This window comes from Cavia porcellus, unplaced genomic scaffold (assembly GCF_034190915.1).
Source record: "Cavia porcellus strain 051 isolate PalLab524CR breed Dunkin Hartley unplaced genomic scaffold, mCavPor4.1 scaffold_24, whole genome shotgun sequence".
Lineage (NCBI taxonomy): Eukaryota > Metazoa > Chordata > Mammalia > Rodentia > Caviidae > Cavia > Cavia porcellus.
The window spans coordinates 33344899-33367415 of NW_026947507.1; the positions used below are offsets into that span (position 1 = coordinate 33344899).

The 22517-nt window shown below is 39.5% G+C and overlaps 1 protein-coding gene across 7 annotated transcripts in view; it reads right to left on the reverse strand.

Moving 5' to 3' along the window:
- The window catches only part of Csgalnact1 (chondroitin sulfate N-acetylgalactosaminyltransferase 1), a 315999-nt gene that overhangs the window by 277169 nt on the left and 16313 nt on the right, over positions 1 to 22517 (reverse strand). For 3 of the 7 annotated variants that reach the window (XM_063234831.1, XM_063234827.1, XM_063234829.1), the window contains exon 3: positions 20074 to 20158. The exons of the other annotated variants lie outside the window; for them this stretch is intronic. The gene's annotated coding sequence lies outside the window, so the exon portion shown is untranslated. The remainder of the gene's footprint in view (positions 1 to 20073; positions 20159 to 22517) is intronic. 7 annotated transcript variants of the gene reach the window in all.

A 22517-nucleotide genomic window follows, 5' to 3' on the forward strand; every position in this document is an offset into this window, starting at 1 on the left:
TGCCTTTAACTGACCTTTTATTAATTCCTCCGATTTCTTAACACCCAGTCAAAACTCAACACTTAGTCATATGGGGCTGTCTTGGCCACTCTACTGAAACCACTCCGGAAGCATTCTAAGCAGGTGGCCTCATCACAGACTTCTGTAGACACCATGACTGTCCTTCTGCGTGAATTTTCTGCATTGCTTATTACCAGCACCCATGGTCTTTGCACCTTAAATGTGCTTTTCATCTGGTTCTTGGAAGGACACACTTCCCGGATCTCTAATCACCTCCAGGACTGCGCCTTTTCTTTTTCTTCTATTGGCTCAAGATAACGGAAGTGTTCCTATGTTCCATGCCATGTCTCCACTGTACTTAGTACAAACTTTGCCTCATCAATCATTCTTAGTTTTTCCCTAGAGTTTACAATATACATCTATAATACATCAGTTTACTTTTAAATAATGTTACCACACCTATTAAAGACTTTATAATAGTATGTTCCTAATTCCTTTTCCCATTATCTATGCATTGTCATACATTTTAGTTTTAGATAGGTGAGAAATGCACAAAATATTGAAAATATTATTTTCTTTGGACAATGCTCTTTTTTAGACTAACTTAAAAGAAGAGATTAAAACCAGGTCTGGGGGTACATGCCTGCAATTCCAGCACTCTGGGAGGATCATTAGAGTTAAGCCCAACTTGAGAAACTTAGAGACTTAACAAGACCCTGCCTTAAAAGAAAATTAAGAGTTGATGACGTAGCTCAGTATGATGCTATAAATTCAATCCCCAGTACTAAAAAAAAAAAAAAAGAAAAAAACCCTGAACTGTATTTTGCCTTTATTTATACATTTCCAGTGCTCTTCATTTCTTTGTGTAAATAAAAACAATCCTATCTGGTATCATAATCCTGCCTAAGGACCTTCATTTAACATTTCTTGTACAGTAAAGCTACTGGCAATGAACTTCCACAGTTTTGTTTGAGAAAATCTTTATTTCTTCTTCATTTTTGAAATAGATTTTCACTGGGATAGATGTCTAGGTTGTCAGATTTGTTTCAGAGATCTTTAAAATGTCACTCCACTTTATTCTAACTTGCATAATTTCTAAAAAGAGATCTGCTGTAGTTCTTATTTTTATTCCTCACTGTGTTTTTTAATGGCTGTCTTAAAGTTTTGTTTCAATTTTGTTTACAATTTTTGAATATGAAATGCTCTGTTTTGAGATATGCTGTGTTTTGTTGTATTTATCCTGTCTGACATTCTCTGAGATGGCTGGATTTGTATTTGATGTCTATCATTAATTTAAGGAATGTCTCAAGCTATTACTTCTTCAAATAGTTTTTATCCCCACTCTGTCTCTCATATCTGCTTTTGGCATTCTAATAAAGTATATGTTAGACTGAAGCAATGTCAGAGCTCTTGAATGCTGTTCTGTTTTTGCTGGTTTTGCTGTTGACCCTTCTCTTCCTCCTCCTCCTTCTCTTTCTTAGTTTTTCAGTTTGGATGACTTCTATTAAACACTCTGATCTTGCATATTGCCCATTTTTTCATTAAAATTTTTACCATCTATCAGTCATAGTCACTTTTTTTGATACAGGGTTTTACTATGTAGTTCAGGACAGCTTGAATTTACCCTGTAGTCCAGGCTGGCCTCAGCCTCACAGCAATGCTCCTGCTTCAGCCTCCCAATTGGTAGGATTACAAGTGTTTACTACCATACCTGGCAGTCATAGTTTCTTTAAATGCTCTATCAGACATTTCTCACATCTGTGACCGATGATGAGTGCTCTTCTAGTGATTATTTTGTCTTTTTGTGAGTTACTTTTTTTCTTCCCTTTCAAAGCACATACTAATTTTTTATTGAAAATGGAGGGGAGACTGAAGCAATTACTTTTTATACTGTGAAGGTTGCCAGTTCGATCCCTGCACATTTTTTATGCTGTTATAAAAATATGGAGGCTTAAAAGTTTGTTACTGGTTACCCTCCAGGCTTCATAGTCCACTGACAACTAACTCTTGCTCAGAACAAGAGTCAGTTGCCAAAGTCTGTTTTCCAATGATTGCTGTACCTTCTGCCTTAAATCCCTAGACCACCCTCAGAGACAGCCTTTCTCTTACAAAGTATTTGATGCTCCATGTTTACTAGGCTGTTGTGAGGAGGCAGGAGGGCTAGAGGGTCTGAATTAGTGTTCTGATTAAGCTTGGTTGTTGGCATTTCTACGTCTCTGGAAGCCAACAATATTATCTGTCCAGTAATCTTGTCCTGAATTCAGTATAGTCCTGAATCCAAGTTGTAACTTCACCCCTCCTGAGGATGGGAGATGTTTTCCATCTTCCCTAGCTACAGTGGGACTTCCCCAGGGCACAAAAAGTGCTGGTGTCTGTTACCTGCCACCTCAAAGTAAAGCTTTAGGGAGAGTTTCTTGCCCTCCCCATGGCAGCTTCTGTTTCTCCCTCTGTTCTGCCCCACCAGGAAACTTTCTCTGGACTTGCCAGTCTTTCCCATGACTGCTGAGCGGGATTGATGAAGCAAACACCTTCAAGACAAATACAGATTCTCCCAAATTTTCAGCCACTGGGACTTCTCTCACTGTCACCATGCATACTCAGCCAGCCCTCACCCGTTTTCCAGCTGCCCTTCCTGTTAGTGGGAGACAGCTTCCTGCCTGGTATGTCAGGGCTGGGCCCATCGCGGTCTTGCAACCTCAGCACTCATGTGAGCTCACAAATTGTTATCCTGCTGCTAGCCTATCTTTTGTTTACTCTAAGGCAAGGAGGCAACCTCTTTCCAGCCTTTATGTCTCCAACTAGAAAGCCAAATGCCTTTTTCCATCTTCAGTCTCTTCCCTCCACCAAGAATGAACTTCCTGCTACCTCCAAATATCAAAATCCATCTCAAAAATTTCACATCCATCAAAAAACATTCCTCATTTCCAGCCACAGTCATCTCCCCTTCCTGCACTCTCAGTGCACCGGGTCGGGTCAGCCTGCTCTGTCTTTGCACTTGTCTGGCGGATCGCTTATTTCTTAACATACTTTATCTCACCTAACAGAATAGAAGGTCTTCCCATGATGTCAGTCTTGGCTTATTATTTTATAACTGCCCTATTGCTTATCTTGTACCTTAAGCAAAACCATTTATTCTGTGATAACTGAGCACAAATATTTTGCTTTTTTAAAACTCAGCATTTCCTTTTTCACTTTCTTACACTCTGCTCCAGCCTCCAAATACACAAATAACACAGAAGGTCAAGGACCATCTGACCCTTTTCTTCCGGTTATCAAAAGCAGTTATATGAGAAAGGGTCAGTGGTCCTGTTTAGTGCCTCCATTGTCTTGTCACTAGCTGCAGGGCCTTGGCAAATGACTGAAACTTTTTAAGCCCCAATGGGGATAATCAGGGGAACAACTAATCTTTAATTCACAGGACTGATGAGAGGATTAAATGAGATAATATGCATGATGAGTACTATGCAGAGGTCAGAAGGGGTTTGGGGGGTATAATTATCACTTTAGAAAGTAATTACTTTTGGTAGAGAGAAAGAATGAAATTAAATTTTACTTAGTCCCAGGCACAACCCTCAGTGATGTTCATTCTCTACCTAATTTAAAACTTGCAATGTGGAAGGTACACGTATTACTGTTAACCCGGTAGGACAGGCTAGGTATCAACACATGCACTGTGTCACTGTGGGTATGACCTATGTAGCAGTGCATTATTACTTCCTTTTTATGACCACAGAAAACAATATCTTCTGTGGGTCAGAAAAAGAACATAACTATATAAAGAAACTACTGAAGGAAGAGGTAGCCCAGTGACCTTCCAAAGCTGTGAATTCCTGCCTGGCTCCCAGCCTGTTTCTGTGTGCAGCTATATGAGTTTTGGCAAAAGCAATAACTCATGTATCCCCTTCTTACCATACACAGTTCCCCCACTCCAAACTCCAAGCAGCTGATGTGCTTGAGTCAGGTCACTGTCCCCAAGACACAGTTCCCCAAGTCCCTTACCCAGCTCAGCAACAACTGCAGGTTGGCTGTGTGCAGTGACCTTGAACTCGTATTTTATTTTTGCCAGCTGTTTTCTTCGAGGTTTGGAGATAATTTTGTTTCTTGTACCTTAACCTTAACCTAGTGTAGCCTCAGGAACTGTTGGGAGGCAGACACCAAGAACCTCCATGACCAAGAGGCCAAACCTTTGCCCTCTCCACTCATCAGCCAGCACTAACACATGCACTAACACAGAACTCAGTGCTAGGATTTCTATGCACGCCTAAAGGGTCCAAACAGCACTCCCTGCCTTTTCTACCCACTTTCCTGTTTACAAAGGAGAGCCAAAGGCTGAAATTGAAGCCAGATTGCACAATTCCTATGCTACACCAACAAAACACATGGTCATAGAAAGTGCATCTTCTTTTCTTTTTCTTTTTCCTTGCCATCAGATCACTGTTTGTACTTTTTGTGAACTGGTAATTATCCTATGCAGTATTTTTTCATCACAAGTACTTAGTAATTTCCAAAAATAGTGATTTCATCATGTTACTTCCTTGCTCCAAACATTTCACAGTTTGTTGCTCGCTGTTTAATCTGATAACATCCAGACAATTTAGCCATCTGTAAATTCGCCCAAATGGCCTCTCCTAACTCTCTCTTTCATAAAAATCTCTGCACTGGTTAAACAGAACTAATTTCCACCTACCTCATCCCCGTTCCTCTTGTCTCAGACCACTGTGAGCAGCAGTGAGCTTCCTCTCTTCCCTGGATTCCTCTAGTCCAAGCTCTTCTCACCCTAAGTTGGTCTTAGGTATTATGGCTACTAACAGCCTATCTCTCTGCCCTACAAGATTTCTCAGGAGACTCAAAAGACCAGTGCTGCCTCATCTACCAGCAGCAGTATGCCTACTGCAGGCCTGGGGCATGACAGATAGGAACTTGGTCTTGACATTCTAGAGTTCAGTGGGAAGAGTTGAATGTCTCCTGTGTAACTATCTGCCTTGGCCCCATGGACACTATGGATCATTGGTTCTTTCCTCTACCTGATGACTGCTAAAAAAAAACAGAGTTAAATTTTCACCCTACTTCTACGACATATAAAGAGCTTTATAGTACACATTTTGTATAATAACATCAACCTCAGCCATGACCTAGACATAGCTTCCCATCTTATTTTCTCTTTGACTCATTTGTATTTCTGACTTGTAATCATTTTATCTGGCTAAGTTAGGTGCATTTTTGCATGGAAAGAGACAATGAAAGAAAGAGAAAGGTATGAGCTAACTCATTCTTGGCCTTGCCTGGCACAGACATTCTAATTTCCTGGATACAAAATTGGCATGAAGGGTCTTCACATGCTGATACATAAAAAGGTACCCAGAAGGAAGCCCAAACCTTTCACATTGCAATAATCAGAGGTTCTTAATCCTCAGTGAATCCAACACTGAAGTTTGCTGCTCATTCTGCAAATACTTATTTGAGTCATGTCTGTGGAGGAGTATACCTTACAATGTTAGTTGTCCATATTGTGTGTTATTTTGTACTTTACCAGTAGACCTTCAACTTTACTCCAAAAACGCTATAGCCATCTTTTTAAAAACACAAAGCAAAATAACAATAATGAATTCCCCATGTTCCAAGTTCCGGGCTGGTAAAGAAGCCAGACATCTTTCTGGTCAGCGATATGTGAGAAAAAGCCTTCTGGTTAGAGCCTTCCAGGAAACCTATCACTTTCCTAAAGCAGCCTGAACATCCCTGCTCCCAAAGCCCAAAATGTGAAAGGCTGGAAACTCCTAAAACTAGGATTGTGTGGCTAACATGATGCCGTACTACTGGGAAATTCCACAACTGTTCTCATATGATGGGTTGCTCTCAAAACACAGACACATATGACTCCTCAAGGGAATAAAGAACCTCCCATCTCTTTTCAGCTGTGGTGTCTTTTCTGAGAGCCCAGATTCTCTCACACAAGACACCCACAAAGGCTAATGAAATGGCACATGCAGAAACACACATGGCAACAAAGGGCTCTCCACACAGCACAAAGATTCACATTCATTGGTCACTGTGGTTTCTGGCTTTTTCTCCTCTCAATGATATAAAAATATTATTGAAAATGTAGAAGTATGCAAATATTCTGATAGCCACAAACACAATCTGAAATACCCACTTCCCCTCCAGAGCCAATGACCTCCATTGACAGCTTCAGGACCACCTTCCCTGATCTGTACCGTTTGTCCAAAAGGCTGTTGGTCTTCCTTGCAAAGAAGGAAGAAAAGGAAATTGGTCCTCAGGTGCACCAAATAAGCCTGGCTCCCAGCAGAGACCTCATACCCTCTGCCAACACTGCCTCACACAGATAAAAGTCTGGAAACTACTGTTCTCATTACAAACTCAGTTAATTACAAAATATTTTGCTTAAAATGCTTAGGCAAATAATAGGCTAAAAGAATTCTGTGTTTGTTGTCGATGGCATTAAATTTGAAAAGACAGCCATGTCTCATCGTATCACATCAAAAATATCATGTATCACATTGAAAACACTTGTGTCTAAGGAACTGGACTCCATATGCAAATGAATACATGCAAATTGGCTTTGGCATTTTCTTTTACATAAAGTCAATATTTCTACGGATCATTAAATACATTCCTTGAGCATACTCATTTGAAAAGAAAAATTAATGGTGATAAAAACAAATTCTCTGGTACAGCCAATGTAAAGATTTGAGCCAAAATGCTGCAATAGTAAAATAGCTTAACATGCTTGCTCAATACTTAGTAAGTCTTCAACGCAAGCAAATCTAGGAACTTTAAACTGTATTTTCTTCACAGTTGAAAACTGATTAATTGATTCTGACTTAAGTGCAGTTCAATGTAAATATTTTGCTTACATTTAAAATTGGTTTAAAACGATTATTTATCTATGGATTTTTTCCTTAATTAGATGAGAAAAAAACATCAAACCAACAAGGCAAGCAAAAGAATCAGGCCTGGGGGCTGCAATATCTGTCCTGTTGACTGCTCATTTCCTAGGGATTCACATAGCATAGCATCGGCAAATACAGGACCTTATATATAAATAAATTACTTGACTAGCTACTTGCAATGTCTTATGATCCTTTTATCTAATTAAGATAATAACAATAATGACATTAGCTAAAATTTCTTTAATGCTTACTACATTCTGGGTATCCTAAAATATAAGTATTCTACTCTATAGATAAGAAGATGGAGACTTCAGCAAGGTAAAGTAACGTGTCCAAGGTCAGGAAGATATGAGGTGTCAGAGTCAATACATCAGCACAGGTCTGGGCACAAAACTCCCCATAAAACTCACACATGGTTTCCCCAGTCCAGTGCTGCTGGGTGGGTACTAGAGCTGCGTGCAGGTGGGAGCCCATGCCCATCACATGTCATCTGCCTGGTCACCCCACTGTGGTCTTGGCAAATCTGCCACAGTCCAGAGTCATGATGGATCCCTGGCCCTGCACACTCAGCAATGCAGAGTAAAGAGACTCAGGTGAGCTGTGGCCACAGAGCCAGAGCACCAAGTCTCCTTTCGCCATGGAAATAACATCAAGGGGTTATAGTTTCCCCATCTGCAGAATCTGCAACAGGAGAAGGTCAAGTAAATGTCAGGTTGCTGAGGAAACCAGAAGAAGGTAGATTCAACCATGCTATGGCCTCTTCAGAGGAACCAGAACGTTTGAATGTTATTGGCTGTCACCACCTCATACCTACATCTACTCTAGGGGCAAAGATTACATAGGCAATTATAATGTCTGTCTGAAGATTTTTCTTTTTCTAAAACCAGGTAGAAGGCACACATCTGTAATCCTAGCACTCAGAAGCCTAAGGCAGAAGGATTACATGTTTAGCCAGAGACAAGCTCATTGACACAGTACCTGCCTGGCAAATGTGAGGTCCTGAGTTCAAGTCTCAGTACAAAAATAAAAACAAAACAAAAAAAACCACAAGTTCAAGGTCAGTTGGGACTATACTATGAGACCTTTTCTCAAAAAAACAAAAAGAAAATGACTACACTGCCCATGCTGTTCTCCAACATACAATACTCTTCAACAGAGAAACAAAAATCCCTCTCAAATCAACTCTGCCAATTTAAGGAGTTCACCCTCAAGCCCACTTCTTGAGAACTTTCCATCCCTAAAAGGAGCAGTGTCCTGAGCTCTGACATCTGAAGAATCAGTGAGCTGTTCTCAGAATTTAAACTCCATGTTATTTTTCCTGTTCTCAAGCCCTTATGAGGGATGGGTGATACAAACCTAAAACACTGAAAATGATAGCATATGTGCATGTTTAATATTTTTAATATGCTAATAAGCAAGGGACTAAAAACAACAAAATTCTTACAACACTGATATCATTATTGTTTGATTCCTAAAAATGCCACCTCATTTTCATGCTGTTTGAATGATGATTCTAGTCCAGAAAAAAAAAAATGCTTATCTCAACCCCCAAGAGTTGGTGACTGTTACTCCTCAGATTATTAAGAGAAGACATAGGAGATGGAACTTATAAAATTGTCATGGCACAGTGAGTGCTGCTGGATAAAGACAGAAGGGTAAGGCATGGGAAGAGGGTACATCACAAGTCTGCTTTCACTTACAGGGGCACAGAGGTCCTGGTTGGCTCCTGTCACACTGTGACTGTCTGTTGGGAGAAAGTTTCACTTTCAAGAGCCTTATAATTAAGCTTAATGACACACTTGCACCATTGAATGGTATATGTATGAGAAAACTTCTAAGAATACTTCAGAAAATTCAGTGGCTCTCCTATGATCCATAAACAGCTCTTGTTCCAAATCCAAATGAAAACAGTTTCTTTGAAACAGAGCTCCAACCTCTAGTTCAATTCCTAGCCAAAAAATCTACAGCAGATGAGCCGAAGACATTTTTATATCATTACAGTATACTATACCACTATTCCTTACAGGGAGAGAGAACCTGCAATCTCCCATTTCTAAAACCCCAAGATGTTTTGGCTCCTAAGTAATATGTGCCTACATTCCCCCTAAAACTTGAGTTTCTTCATGAAACCTCCATTGTGCTTGTCCAGTTTCCAACAGTATAAGCAAGGTTCTCCAGCGAAGTGAGCCCACCACTAGGCAGCAGCGTTTTTGTACCTTAATTTCCTATAGTTTCTGTAATATCACTATAAATTTAGCAGCTTAAAAGGACTCTAATTTGTTATCTTATAATGCTGAGCTCAGAAGTCTCAAACGGGCCTCTGCAGAGGTGTTTGTAGAACTAGCTTCCATCTAGTAGTTCCAGAAGAGAAGCTCTCTTCTGCCTTCTGCAGTTTCTAGAGATTGTCTGCATCCCCGGTTGGGGGCTCCCCGCTCCATCTTCAAAGCCTGCAATGATTGGCCAAGTTCTCTCACCTTGCATCATGCCCTTGCTTTCATTCTCACTCTCTTTCTCTGATTTTTAAAAAAGCTTTGGGGTTACAACCCCCCCCCCTCTCAGAGAATCCAGAGTATTTTCCCCAAGTCAAGATCACTAACTTCATCATATCCTGAAAGACTGTCCTGCCACAAAACATAGCAGATGTCAGCTGTAAGGATTATGATGTGGTCTTCTTTCTGAGGTCTGTACTCTACTGACCATAATACTCTCACATAATAAAGAAAGGTGAAAAACAACACAGGAAGGTGCAGGACTTCAAAACTGGCCACAAACCTAAGTCTGTTCTTCCCAGCTATGTCAGGACCCTCACACAGCTTTCATGTGCAGAGCGATATTATTCCGTGTCATGACTTTTCAGGACGGTTAGAGGGCTGGCACAGGGCGTCACGGGGAGGAAGAGAGAACCATGTGCCCTTGGTGCTCCCCATTCCGTGCTTCAGCCAGAGATGTACAGCTGCCCGGTCTTCTGTGTGAGGAAGAAGCTGGACCCCAGCATCTCCCCAGACCCCGCTGCCTCTGATCATGTGCCCCTGGCTTCATTGTGCCAGTCTGGCTCATGAATGCTAAATTTGCTTGCTCCTGTCCCTCCATGCTATCCTCTCACTGCTGCTGTCTAGCTTGACCCTGATTTCATCACATATGACAAGTTGTATCAGATCAGAATGAGCACAGGGTCTCGCTCTGACAGCGTGAAGAGCTACCCACTTACCTTTGGTGCAGGTTCTTACAGCCCTAAGCTGTGAGCCCATTTCAGCAGCACAGTGCCCTCCATACTAGTTATAACACTACACGCAGTAACTTCCCTGCCTTAGCCCTTTCCTGCTTCCTGGAGCCCTGTATATTTTCAAAACCCCTATGGCCAAAATACCTGCAGAAAGTTGTGGGGCCTTGAACTTCTTAACAAAATGCTGGTAATCCTGCCCAAACCACCTATGTGTTAGAAAACAGACAGATGCCATGTATTTGAATCTAAAAGGTATTGTAAAGGCCTTTGCAACAATCTCAGCACACTTGGAGGCTGAGTCAGTTCCCCAGCCTGAGGAACTCAAAGTAAATAATATAAAAAGGGCTGGGAATACAGGTCTCATGAAGACCTGGGTTCAATTCCACTACTAAAAAAGACAGTGGGGCAGGGTATAAACTTTAAGTGAAAATTAAATCTTTTGCAACTATATATAAGAACCTTAATAAACAAAATACTTCCATGGTCCTATAACAATACATAACACAGAAGAAAGAGATTACGACCCCAAAATTAGCTACCTTAATAAATATGGGACACACATGTGATGAAAAAATACTCATGTATTTTCTTAGACTTATTTTCACTTGTATTTTTGGTTTTACCTCCTCCATTAAGAAATAATCAACAAATAAAAATTATATATACCTATAATATACAACATGATATTCTGATACACATATGTATTTTGAAATGGTTAAGATATCTGTCATTTCACATACTACTTTTCTGGTGGTAATACTTATCATGTATTCTTTCAGCAATTTTCAAGACATTATTAACTATGGTCATTATGTAAAAACATTTTAGAATAGGTATGAAACTGTGTAAACAATACAATATTGATGATGTGTGTATATATATAAATATATATATTTATATATATAAATATATATATTTATATATATATTTTATATATATATAAATATTTTTTATTTATTATATATATTAATATATATATATGAATACAATGTAAGGAAAGTAAAAGAAATGTCAGAAATTTCCTCTGGATAACAAGTATATTGGTGAAGATTCATTAATTGCAAAAGAACAGGAATTAATTCTGACTAACTTTCACAAAACGGGGTTTCCTTAGGTGGCAGAGAGCTCAAGGGATTGAAAAGTGGGAAGCCGCACTTCTAAATAGGTGAACACTATGGCAGTTCTAGAAACTTCTAGACAGCAATTTCAAGAACATCTTCACATGGAAATACAGGTCAAGGTGCCACCACAAGGAATAAATGAACTACAGAACTTTTTTTTTTATTTAAAGAGAAAAAACAAAACAAAACAAAACAGTGAAAGGGTACAAGTAATACAGAATTTCAAGAAAAAATATACAGTAAGAAATCACTAGTTAATAGATTACATTTTATCATCTTAGAAATAGTTGTTCAAATTACAAAATTAAAGCATACAAAGTAGACATTCAAACAGTGAGATTGCAAACATGAACTACAGAACTTTTAATATCATTGTTAACTCTCCTCCAAATGGACATTGTTGGGAAGGAGTGTTCCATTTGGCTCCCCTGGGACAAGAAGAAGGCAAGGCAAGCGGTTCCCAATCATGACTCCGTCTTATAGAGAAGAGACACAGTTCCCCAACGGACATCAGGGAGTTTACGGGAAGGAGTAGATGATGGGTAGTCTTATTTGTTTTGTTTTTTTTAAGTCCACATAATCTGAAGTGACTTCATCTCATTTTTATACATTTTTTCTTCACATTTTTACAGCGATGAAAAGTTATTTTTATCAAAATTATGTTCTTTTTTACACACATGGCGAGGGGATTACAAACTACCTACAGAATCTGCTCTCCTTTCTTCCAACACCACAGCTCGAGAGAACTGTACAGCCTTCTGAGAAGGCAGGTAGGGCCATGAGACGAAGGTGTCCTAGGTCTCTCTGATGAAAGGGGAGCCAAAATATCAAAGGCTAGGAGGGCCCGGGAGGCCTGAGGACAGAGGCAGGTGACTTCTGTTTTCTTCCCAGGGCAGACTCTTCTCATGGCTGCCCCCCAGTTCCATTTTTATGGATGCTAGTCACTCCCTGGCATGAATTGGAAGGAGCCTGGGTCCTCCAAAGACTCCAGGCAGCACAACTACTCTGCCCCCCTGGGAGCCTCCCTTCAGACTTACACTTCCTTACACTACTAAACTCACATGGCGTGTCTTTGTCATAGCACCCTAGTTTTCCCCCTAATTAACAGAACAGAAGCCACAGGTCATTACAGGGGCTCCAGCTACATTTTGAGAGGCTAATGTTCAGCCAGCTATGTTCTGAAAGGCTGTGTCGTGTAATGATTAAGAGCTCACAGTCAGGTGCCAGATGTCAGGGCTCAAATCCTGGTGCCACAATTTACCAGCAGTGTGGCCTGGGTAAGGTTCATAGCCAGTTCATGCCTCAGCTTCCATATCTCACAGGGTTGTTGTGTAGACTAAGGAGATTCATCAATGCAAAGGCTTACTTGTGACTGGCACACAGAGACCCGTGTTACAATTTCTACATGACTTCAAAAGTAGTAGGCATACTTTTCACAGTTGTGGTTCAGTTATTTGATTTGGAAAAAATTAATACATCTGAGAATCAGCCCTAAAAATAAAAAATGAACCAGGATAAAGGCTAAAATATCAAAAGTTCCCTATTCATGCTGAACAAATTACTGATGCAATTATAAGAATGACCTGTTTGAGAAACCCCAAGACATGCCTCTACTCCCTGGAGCTAAAGACAGAATTTTATTCTAAATTCTCCTGCCTCAGGGTTCTGAGAGTTTAGGGAGGACTTTTAGCCATATTTGCACAAGCGTGTTCTAATCTGAGCGCGCACACGCGCGCGCACACACACACACACACACACACACACACACGTACCCTCGCTGATTTGGACACCACTGCTCACACTGTATTTCAACCCACAATTTATGCCCCTGTGGAATAAAGTGCTATTCATTCAGTGAAGACACACATAGCTCCCGCATAAAAAGGTGGCTTGTTAATTCATTTCTCAAGTTTTAATGCTCTCTTACAATTTCTACCAAAATTTCTGTAGTATTTTTAGGCATGTATTACTGCACTGTGGAAAGAAAAATAAATAACCCCTTCCTCACCTCCTCGACTTAATTCACCCACTTTCAGTTTGGACTATGCAAGAGAGAATGAAAATAACAGCATCCTTCAAAGCAAGCAGCCCGACTGCTGAGAAGCCATAGGTTACAAATATGTCACTAAACACATTACCGAGAAAAAAGTTTTTATTGTTTATCTCTCTTTTTTTCGATAAACTGATAGATTCCTCAAAAGCAATGGACACAAATGTCTCATTTCTTCCATAAAACATTCCATGGATATTTTCTAACAATTAAAGCCAGTCAATCTGGTCTATCAGATACAACTAAGTGCACTGAAATGCAGTGCTAGTAGGAAGACTGAAAGTTGATACGTCTGGAAAATTAATACATGGTAAGCCCAGGGAACTCACTCTGACCTCTACGCAGCCATTTGCTTGTGTGCTGGCTTGCTTGTCACAGGACTGCATACACATGGGCAGACAGTGCCTGCACACAAATTGGGACCCATTCAGATGCATTTTTCTATTCCTCTGAGAAGCACACTTTAAGGCCATTGGCAGAAATGATAGAAGTCACCTGGGACACTTCCGTGTTGGGGCATCAGATTCAGAATGGCCTGCTTTAGGAAGCAGTGAGTCCGGTTCCTCAGGAGTATTCAAGTACAGACTGGAATGCTAGGAGAGGATTCCAGTACCAGAAGGCCAGATAGATCAGACACAGATTCCTGCCAGCTGGGAAAGCCTAGGACTCTGCCAAGGCACGCTTCCCTAGCACTGTCCCTCTCCTCCACTGCCTGGTGGCAGGAGATGTTGAGTACGTACAATGAGTATGATAAGAATGTCCTTCCTCTTTCCTGACCCTCTGCCTTGACCACCGAGAGCCACAAGCCCAGGTTCCTGGAGAGACTCCTGTCCCAACCTTATTTTCAGGGTAGAATCATCTTCAGGTGAGGAAACATTGTTGATTTCTTCCACTATCACCAGCTCTCTGCAAAGAAAGAGGACGTAAAAGATGCCAGGATGCTGCTGTAAACCCTCCTGCAAAGCAGAGGGCCAACCTCAAGAAGGAGCATCATGGAGTCTACCAACCTGGAGACCTCCCAGGTAAACCTTCACAGTCCTGCTGAGAGTGTCCACAGCATGTTCAGAGATCTGCATGCTACAGTCAAACTCTTATCTACACCCACAACAGAAAAGCAGAAATCTCCTTCCTTGAGAAAGCCAAAGCATATGTCACATAAACATTCTCGCACTCCTTCTTTTAGATCTCACTGTCATCGTGTCTAAACCAGAATTCTCTGAGCCACCCAAAGGCTGGGAAGTTCAAGACAAAACAAGTAGGACACGCGGCTCCCAGAATAGTCCCAGGCTAGTTGAGGAAAAGCTTGAAAACACAGCCACTAATAGGATTTGCACACTGGATAACTTCCAATCAAGTGTCTAATAAAAAAACTGCTTAGGTGACTAAAAATGCTAGGTGACTAAAAATGTTCTGCTTTGTTAAACTTGCATTATGTATGTGCTAAGGTTGGAATTATAATGTTTAAGCAGCCTGCTCTTCTGAATGGACTTAAAAATGTACTCAAAGATAAGCAAAAATATTGAATGTCTAGGTGAACCACAGGAAGAAACAAGTAGGTCATCACTGTCAGCTGAGTGTTGTCTGTCCTTAGGTGCAAAACCATGGACATGGCATCCACCCGGAAGCCAGACCTCCCAGGTTCACCCAGCAAACAAATAGCCTGGACTCCTGTTCTCAGGAGCAAAATGGTTCCTGATCATCCTAAAGCAAAATGGTTCCTGATCATAAGATGCTGGTATTTAAGAAAATTATTCTCCTGTATTGTATCAGCCCAACCATGTCACAAATCAGAATGCAACTGCCCCTAGCCAGAGCTTCCCCACTAACTCCAAACCCGCAGCTCCCCAGCAAGCTGAAACCAGTTCAGCTGTCCCTGCCTTCTCGATGCCAGTAAGCCCCCTAGGAGAAGAGATAAGTTCCATGAGCCTCAGGGAATGCAAAAGAACTTATATTAATTTTTAAAGTTAAATTCTTTTTATAGCTGAAAAAAGTATGCACATTAATAGGGAAATGTGATGCTTCCGTGAATTTATACACTGTGTAATATTTAAGCCAAGTTAAACATGTCCAACTTCTCAAGCATTTATCATGTCTTGATGATGAAAATTTTTCAAAATCCTTTCCTTCAGCTTTTTGCAACACATCAAATGAAATTCAATGGTTAGGTTCAATACTGACCTCAAGGAGAAATCTGATTTGGTTCTCATCCAGTTTTGCGGCCAGAATCCTGGGGAGGCCTGAGTTCACGAAGAGGGTCGCCACCATATTGTGCAATGCACACAGTTAAGAACATCTGGTTCCTAAATCTCAGCACCCACTGATGGACCTTGCTGCATCCTACCCTTGCCCCTACTCTCCCCAGCCCCTGACACACCACCCTACAACTTCAAGACCTGAGAAGCTTGTGACGTTCATAAGGAAACTTCATCAGCCAGAACATCAAGCCTCAGAATTACCAGCCATAAAAGTACACTCCTGAGAGCATTCTGCAGATGGATGACGGGAATGGTTTTGTGATAAAATGAATGTACTTCATAGCACTCAATCGCATACTTCAAAATGGTGAAAGTGGAAAATTCTATGTGATGTGTATTCCACTACAATTCAAAAAAATCCCTCCTGCTTGGGCATTAATCCTTGATAAAAACAGCAGATGTTTATCTCTATTCGTCCTCTATAATTTATGTTAAGAACTCTTAAACTGGTGCCATGATTAATAATTTAGAAAATAAATTAAAATGTTGAATCAAGTAATAACCAAGTTGTCAGACTATGCGGCAGCTCTATTTTGGTATTTCAATTATGTATGGAACTAGAAGTTTGGATTCCATAATGTCTGGAGAGTAGCCACAAAACCAGACCATTTCTGAGAATGTGTCGTTTGCCAAATGCTTTCTCACCAACAACTGTAAATCTTCCGAGTTAAGACAAGTAAGCAATATAAGCTAACATTGCAATCTGAATCAATCTAGCTTGAGTAAGATCTATCCTGTTTCTAGAAATCAGTGTGCTAAAATTGGCATGGTTTCAAATGAACTCCTATAATGGTTAATCATATTCCTCCTGCTATCTTTCATGAATATTAACTGTATTAGTTGCTTTTTTTCTTGTTGCTGAGACAAAATATCCAATTGCCAAAATTAAGGAAGGAAAGGTTTATTTAGCTCACAGTTTGTGGAAATTTCAGTCCATAATCAGCCGGCTCCAAGGCAAAGTGGCATGGCACAGGGCAACAGTTCAAGGCAGCAGAAGACAACAAAAGCAGTAAGAATGAAAGGTGGAGGGGAGAGAAAGCCTCTTTTCCTCCCTTGTATGGTAAACAAGCTACCCTCCCTCAAGGGCACTTACACCATCTCCCTGCCCTCCTCTTGAGGGCTCAGGATTTTTACAAATTGAGACCCCCCTAACCCCCCGCTGAGTCACTTAACTTCTGAACTTCTAAAGTTGACATAGTATATCAGTCATTAGATTAACAAGAAAAACCTGCATTCAAGAAACATTAATTTTAATTTTTAATGAACAGAGGGTAAAGAGTTTTTAATTTCCACAACCAAATTCATGAACTTAAAGTCAAAAAATTTCTATGGTAGTAATGTTCCTTCATTTGCTGCTATAAAGCATGTACTAAAATTAGTGCTCAGGGACCATCTCTGGAAAATGAGACTATGAAAACACATCTGACTCATCTACAATTGACCTTTCACTTGATAATGTCTTTTCCAGTAATAAAATTAGAATAAAAAGCAACAGTTTCATGAAATGTTTTCCCAGCACCAGCAAGTCACTGGCTCATAGTATTGATCCAATGAATGTGTGTTAAAAGAATAATTATGTAAAACAGTAACAAGGTTAACGAGTTTGTAATAAACACTAGAAAAGAGAAGTGCAGTATTCACTAACTTGACTTCTAGCAACAGCTCAGGTGACAAAACATTACATATGTGGGTCTGTATAAATTACATCATCTCAAAAATCCATCACCTTGCTAAATGAATGCTATTTGTACCATCTCTCATTTCTTTATTCTGTGAAAATGAGTTTGATTACTGCGTGTTTTCAAGAATAGGAATGATTTCCTACTTTATCTATTTTGTAATTTTGATGGTTGTAAAGTTTGTCATCGCTATGGATTGGTCTTTTTTTTTCAGTACTGAGATTGAACCCACAGCCTTCACACTGAGCTACATCCTCAGCTCAGTTTTAAATTTTTTACTTTGGGTCAGGGTCTCAAAAAGTCACTCAATCATCCAGGTTGGGCTCTTGCATTTGTGATACGTCTACCTCACCCTCCGAAAGTGCTGTGGTTACAGGTATGTGTCACCATGCCCAGCATATTTGTCCTTTAAAGATAAAAAAAGGAAAAACATGTAGATATCTCAAATTCATTTTGGAAAAGAAAAAGGATAAAATATAAGTAACTTAAAAATTGAATACCTACACTTTCAAATGCTTATACCAGGCAACTCTCCCTTTACATCAAGATGCTGGAGAATTGAAAGGTACTAGAAGTGGACGTTTGAGACATAATAAGTAATTGGATTAAGAAAAGATCATTTGGGGGCTGGGGGTTTAGCTCAGCGGTGTAAGCACCTGCCTTGCAAGCAGGCAGTCGTGAGTTTGATACCCGGTACCGATAAAAAGGAAAAAGACAAAAAAAAGAAAAGAAAAGATCATTTGGATGTGCACGAGGACCAGAGCCAACCTAATAAAACACAGCATTTTCTATCTTTTATTGTACACAGCAATGCTTTATATGGAATCAGTAAATATGAGTTAAATAAAAATAAAATTCTACCCATATATTCTAAGTACACAGCTTATCAAGCACTCTTGTCTATTTGGAACATGCTCCTTGTGGAATGTTACCATTATGAGATCAGATTCAAGGCCCATCCAAGCTTCTCCAATCACCAGTGTGAAATTCTATTTAAGCGTAGAAGAGATTCCATTATTTCCCACTTCAAAACCCTACACTTTCCATTAGTAAGAATAAATCAATTCTCTGTCCAGGATAACTACCAAATCAAACCCCATTATCTCAAACTTTCTGAGTTAGAAACCAGTAACTGTGTGACACATGAAGTTTTATGCCAATACAGATTATCACTAAACTTCCCCACAATTCCTAAGACTGAATTTTAATCAAAAGGTAGCAAAGATGATGCACAATGTACTCAGTGTGCTGAGAAGTTGCTGCCCTTCTGCTGAGAGAGGATCATCTGTAATCCCAGCACTCTATGAGGCTAAGGTAGGAGGCCAAGTTTGAGCCCAGCCAGGGTAACTGGTAACTTAGTGAGACCTGTCTCAAAATTTACAAAGAACACAGGCTGTAGTTCAGTAAGAAGGCTTTAGGCCCAATCCCAGTACAAAAGCACACATATGTACACATTGCATACATACATAAAAAAGTGCACTCAGCCAGCAATGTGGCACACCAGGGAGCCAGAGTGACCTCTCCAGCCCCACCCTCACCAGCCTCTGCATGTCCACATCTAGGGGAAGGTAAAGTAAGTCCAGGCTAGAGTAAAGGTCTTTACAACTACAGCAACCTGAAGGACTACTGTTCAGCTCACTGTGAATTCCATATCAAGGCTTCCTTCGAATCACAGGAAAAATGTCAAAGTAGCAACGTCTTTACCACTACCTGAAATCTACACCTTGTGCCAATTGTTAAATTGGATGGAATTTGACCTATACCTCTCTCCATACTTTGAACACTATGTAGTTAGCAGAAATCTAGTAAATAAACAAACTGCAACCTAATTCTTATAACAAATAACTAAGTGAGCTTCCGCCAATTACCAGGTACCAACTGATCAGACAATACATAAGTAAGGCACAACACAAATGTAGGCAATCATGTTGCTCCTGAATATTACCTCCTTCCTCTGCCTATAAACACCACCTGCCCACAGTGCTGGGCAAAGCTCTCTACCAGCTCAGGGTGCTGTCCAATTCATGGTTAATTCTTTTCACAAATAAATTCTGTTAAATATAACCTGTCTAAAGTTTTTCTTTTAACACAAAGAAAGACAAAGAATTAGGAAGACTCTTCTTTTATTAAGGTTTACTCTTAGCTGAGAGGTCACAGAAATATCTGAGGAAAGAGAAAATACACACTCTCATTATAACTAACACAACAGACTAGAAAACTAAAGAAAATCTGCACAAAACATCTAGTTACTGAACTTTTAAGAAATTAAGTACATACAATATATACCTATGTTGTGCATGCAGATGTACTGCATATGTATATATCCTATAAATGCATATCTGAATGCATGGTTGACATCTCCAGAGTCCTGAAATGATGAGATCCAAACAATTAAGAAACATCAGTTTCACCCATAAGATCTGATGGTCTGGAGATCAATTTTATTGAGCAGTATAGAGAAGAGAGGAGACAATTCTACGGCATACACTAGAGCCGCAGGGTACCAGAAGAGATCTCATGTATAAAACAGGGAATCTCAAAAGTCAAGAACTGACCTAGAAAGTCAAGTAGAAAAAGATAACCCTTCAAAAAGAAAATAGAGTTACCTGCCTATCTCAGCCTTGGCTTCTGGCATACAGTGGAAAAGGATTCCCTTGAGAATGCCTACCTACAAGGCTTACCTCAAACAGCTATGAGCTGAAATTGACCCTGTGGAGCACCAATATTTCTAGTTAAAGACTTGAAACACTGTGGAATGTAACAATGCATTGTCTGTTGTTGTCAGAAAACATGTTGGGCAGTACAGTATGCAAAGAAGAGAGGTTTATTTAGCTTACGGTTTTGGAAGGTGAAAATCAACCACGATCAGGCGGTCTCCTCTGCTCACTCTGGTGAAAGTCTCTTGGCTGAGTCACAGTGTGGCTGGAGAAATGGAAAAGAAACTGGCTGTGTGCAGAAAGGAGCCCTGTGTGAGGTGGCCCTACTTTACAATAACTCACTCATGAGGCCAGTGTTCAGGCACGTAAGGGCACCATACCCCAAAATAATTTGAAAATGAATACATACATAGAATAGAAACATGCGTAAGACCTAAAATGCAAAGCAATGAAGGACTATTATGTTAATTTGTTTTTTCTTCTTTTTGTACTACTTCATCAATTTTCAACATCTGGGGGGCTTATGGTTATTTTGCACTCAATTTGCATGTAAAAAGAACATGATGATCCAGGAAAACACTACTAAAGAAAAATTAATAATGCTCCAAAACCTGTGAGAAGAGTAAGATCTCATGAGGTTAAGATGCTGTACTAGAGCTGTATCTTCCTCTCTCCTGCTTACAAGGTTTATAAACAAATGTTTTTATTTACTCAAACATAGAGCTGAATTCAAATTTCCATGAAAGGATTCAAACTAGAAATGACAATTTTTTATAAATAAACTTTTACTAGAATACAGCTATGCTCACTTTTTTACATACTGTCTATGGTTTCTGTATGATGACATAGACCTAAGTCGTTATATCATGCATTGTATGGTCCTCAAAGCCTAAAATATTCACTATCTCTGGTCCTTCACAGAAAAAGCACCTACAGTAGAGTCTCACCGGAAAATGTTACACTGAGTACATGGGTGACTATGTCTACCTCTGAAATCTTAATATGTTAAAACATTCCTTTCCACAGGGTTTTGTTATATGAAAAAGTGATTAGGTCCCCCAAACAAAAGAAGTCATCAAAACATGGTACTACTTTTCAAAAAGTTACTGGAAAGTTCTTAATGCACAGAAAGTCCATAAATTTAAATTAGAAATGTAACAGATGGCCAAAATATTCTGTTGGGTCTGAACATAAAGAGAATTTGTAAAACGGGGGATAGAGCTAAATAAATACCCAGAAAACAGCATGGGGGTGTAGAAAATATGAACTAAATTAAAGAGTAAAAAGGAAATCTGCACAGCATCTTCCTGAAGTTGCAAGACGGAGACAAAGGTTATCTTCAAAAATTAAAAAAAGGCTGACGATTTTCAGGGATTGACGACAGACTATCTTTTTTCAGGAAGCCCACAAAATTCTAAACAGGATCAGTTGAAAGAAATATCATCACTCACCACATCACAAAAAAAAAAAAAATCAAAAAGGAAGGAGCAGGAATGGGCACAAAAAAGATATTTAATGTAGTCAGAGAAAAGGGCGTATTTCTACAAGGAGTAACAACTAGAGTTAAAACTGACCTCCCAAAAACCACTGGCAAATGATGTCTGAAGTACAAAAAGGTAATGACTTCAAGCTAGAACTCTGCCTCTAACAAAATTATCTTTCAAAAATGAGAATCAAATAAAACCACTGTCCAAAAGATGAAACTAGAAGAGTTTATTTCCAACAGATCCTCACTATAACAACTCCTAAATAATGTACTTCAGAAAGTATATACAGGGGCTGGGGGTTTAGCTCAGCGGCATAAGCACCTGCCTTGCAAGCAGGCGGTCGTGAGTTCGATCCCCGGTACCGATAAAAAATGAAAAAGACAAAAAAAAAAAAAAAAAAAAAAAAAAAGAAAGTATATACATCACAGATGTAACATCTGAAATGGGAGAACAGTTAGTAGCAGAAAATGAACACATAAATGTGGTTAAGTCCAAGTGTTCATTGCATTACAACAATAATAATATCTAGCATTACACTACAATTATGATAAATATTTTATTACAATTAAAAATTATAATATTATAATTTATGATCATAATATCTAATATTACAATTTACAAAACATAAAATAGGGCAACAATAGTAGATGGTGGTGATTAGAGTTTCCTAACATCCCACATTGTTTCTAAGGAACAAGGAGCATAAAAATAGCGATTAATGATTAGTTTTATATTTTGTTAAATTAAATATATATAGAAAACATTCTAAGAGAAGAACTGGGGGCAAAAATAACAGTAGAATTTACAAGTTTCCAAATAGAAAAAAAAATAGAGAAAATAAGCAACATAAATGAAGCAGGCCAAATAAGACACCTGCCAAGGATAGGTCAATAATCACAATAAATGTAAATGGACTAAAGCTTATACTTAAAGACTGAGATCATCAAATCAATAATTGCTAATCTTCCTAAGTGCTATTTTCATACTATTATTGCTGTGTTTAGATGTCCCCCAAAGCCTCATGCAGTCATAGGTGGGGCTTTTATAAAGGTGACTATATCTACAGTTTGTGACGCTACAACCGATTCATGGTGCAATGCTAGGATCAAGGGTACTAGCATTAAGGGTGTGAGTACT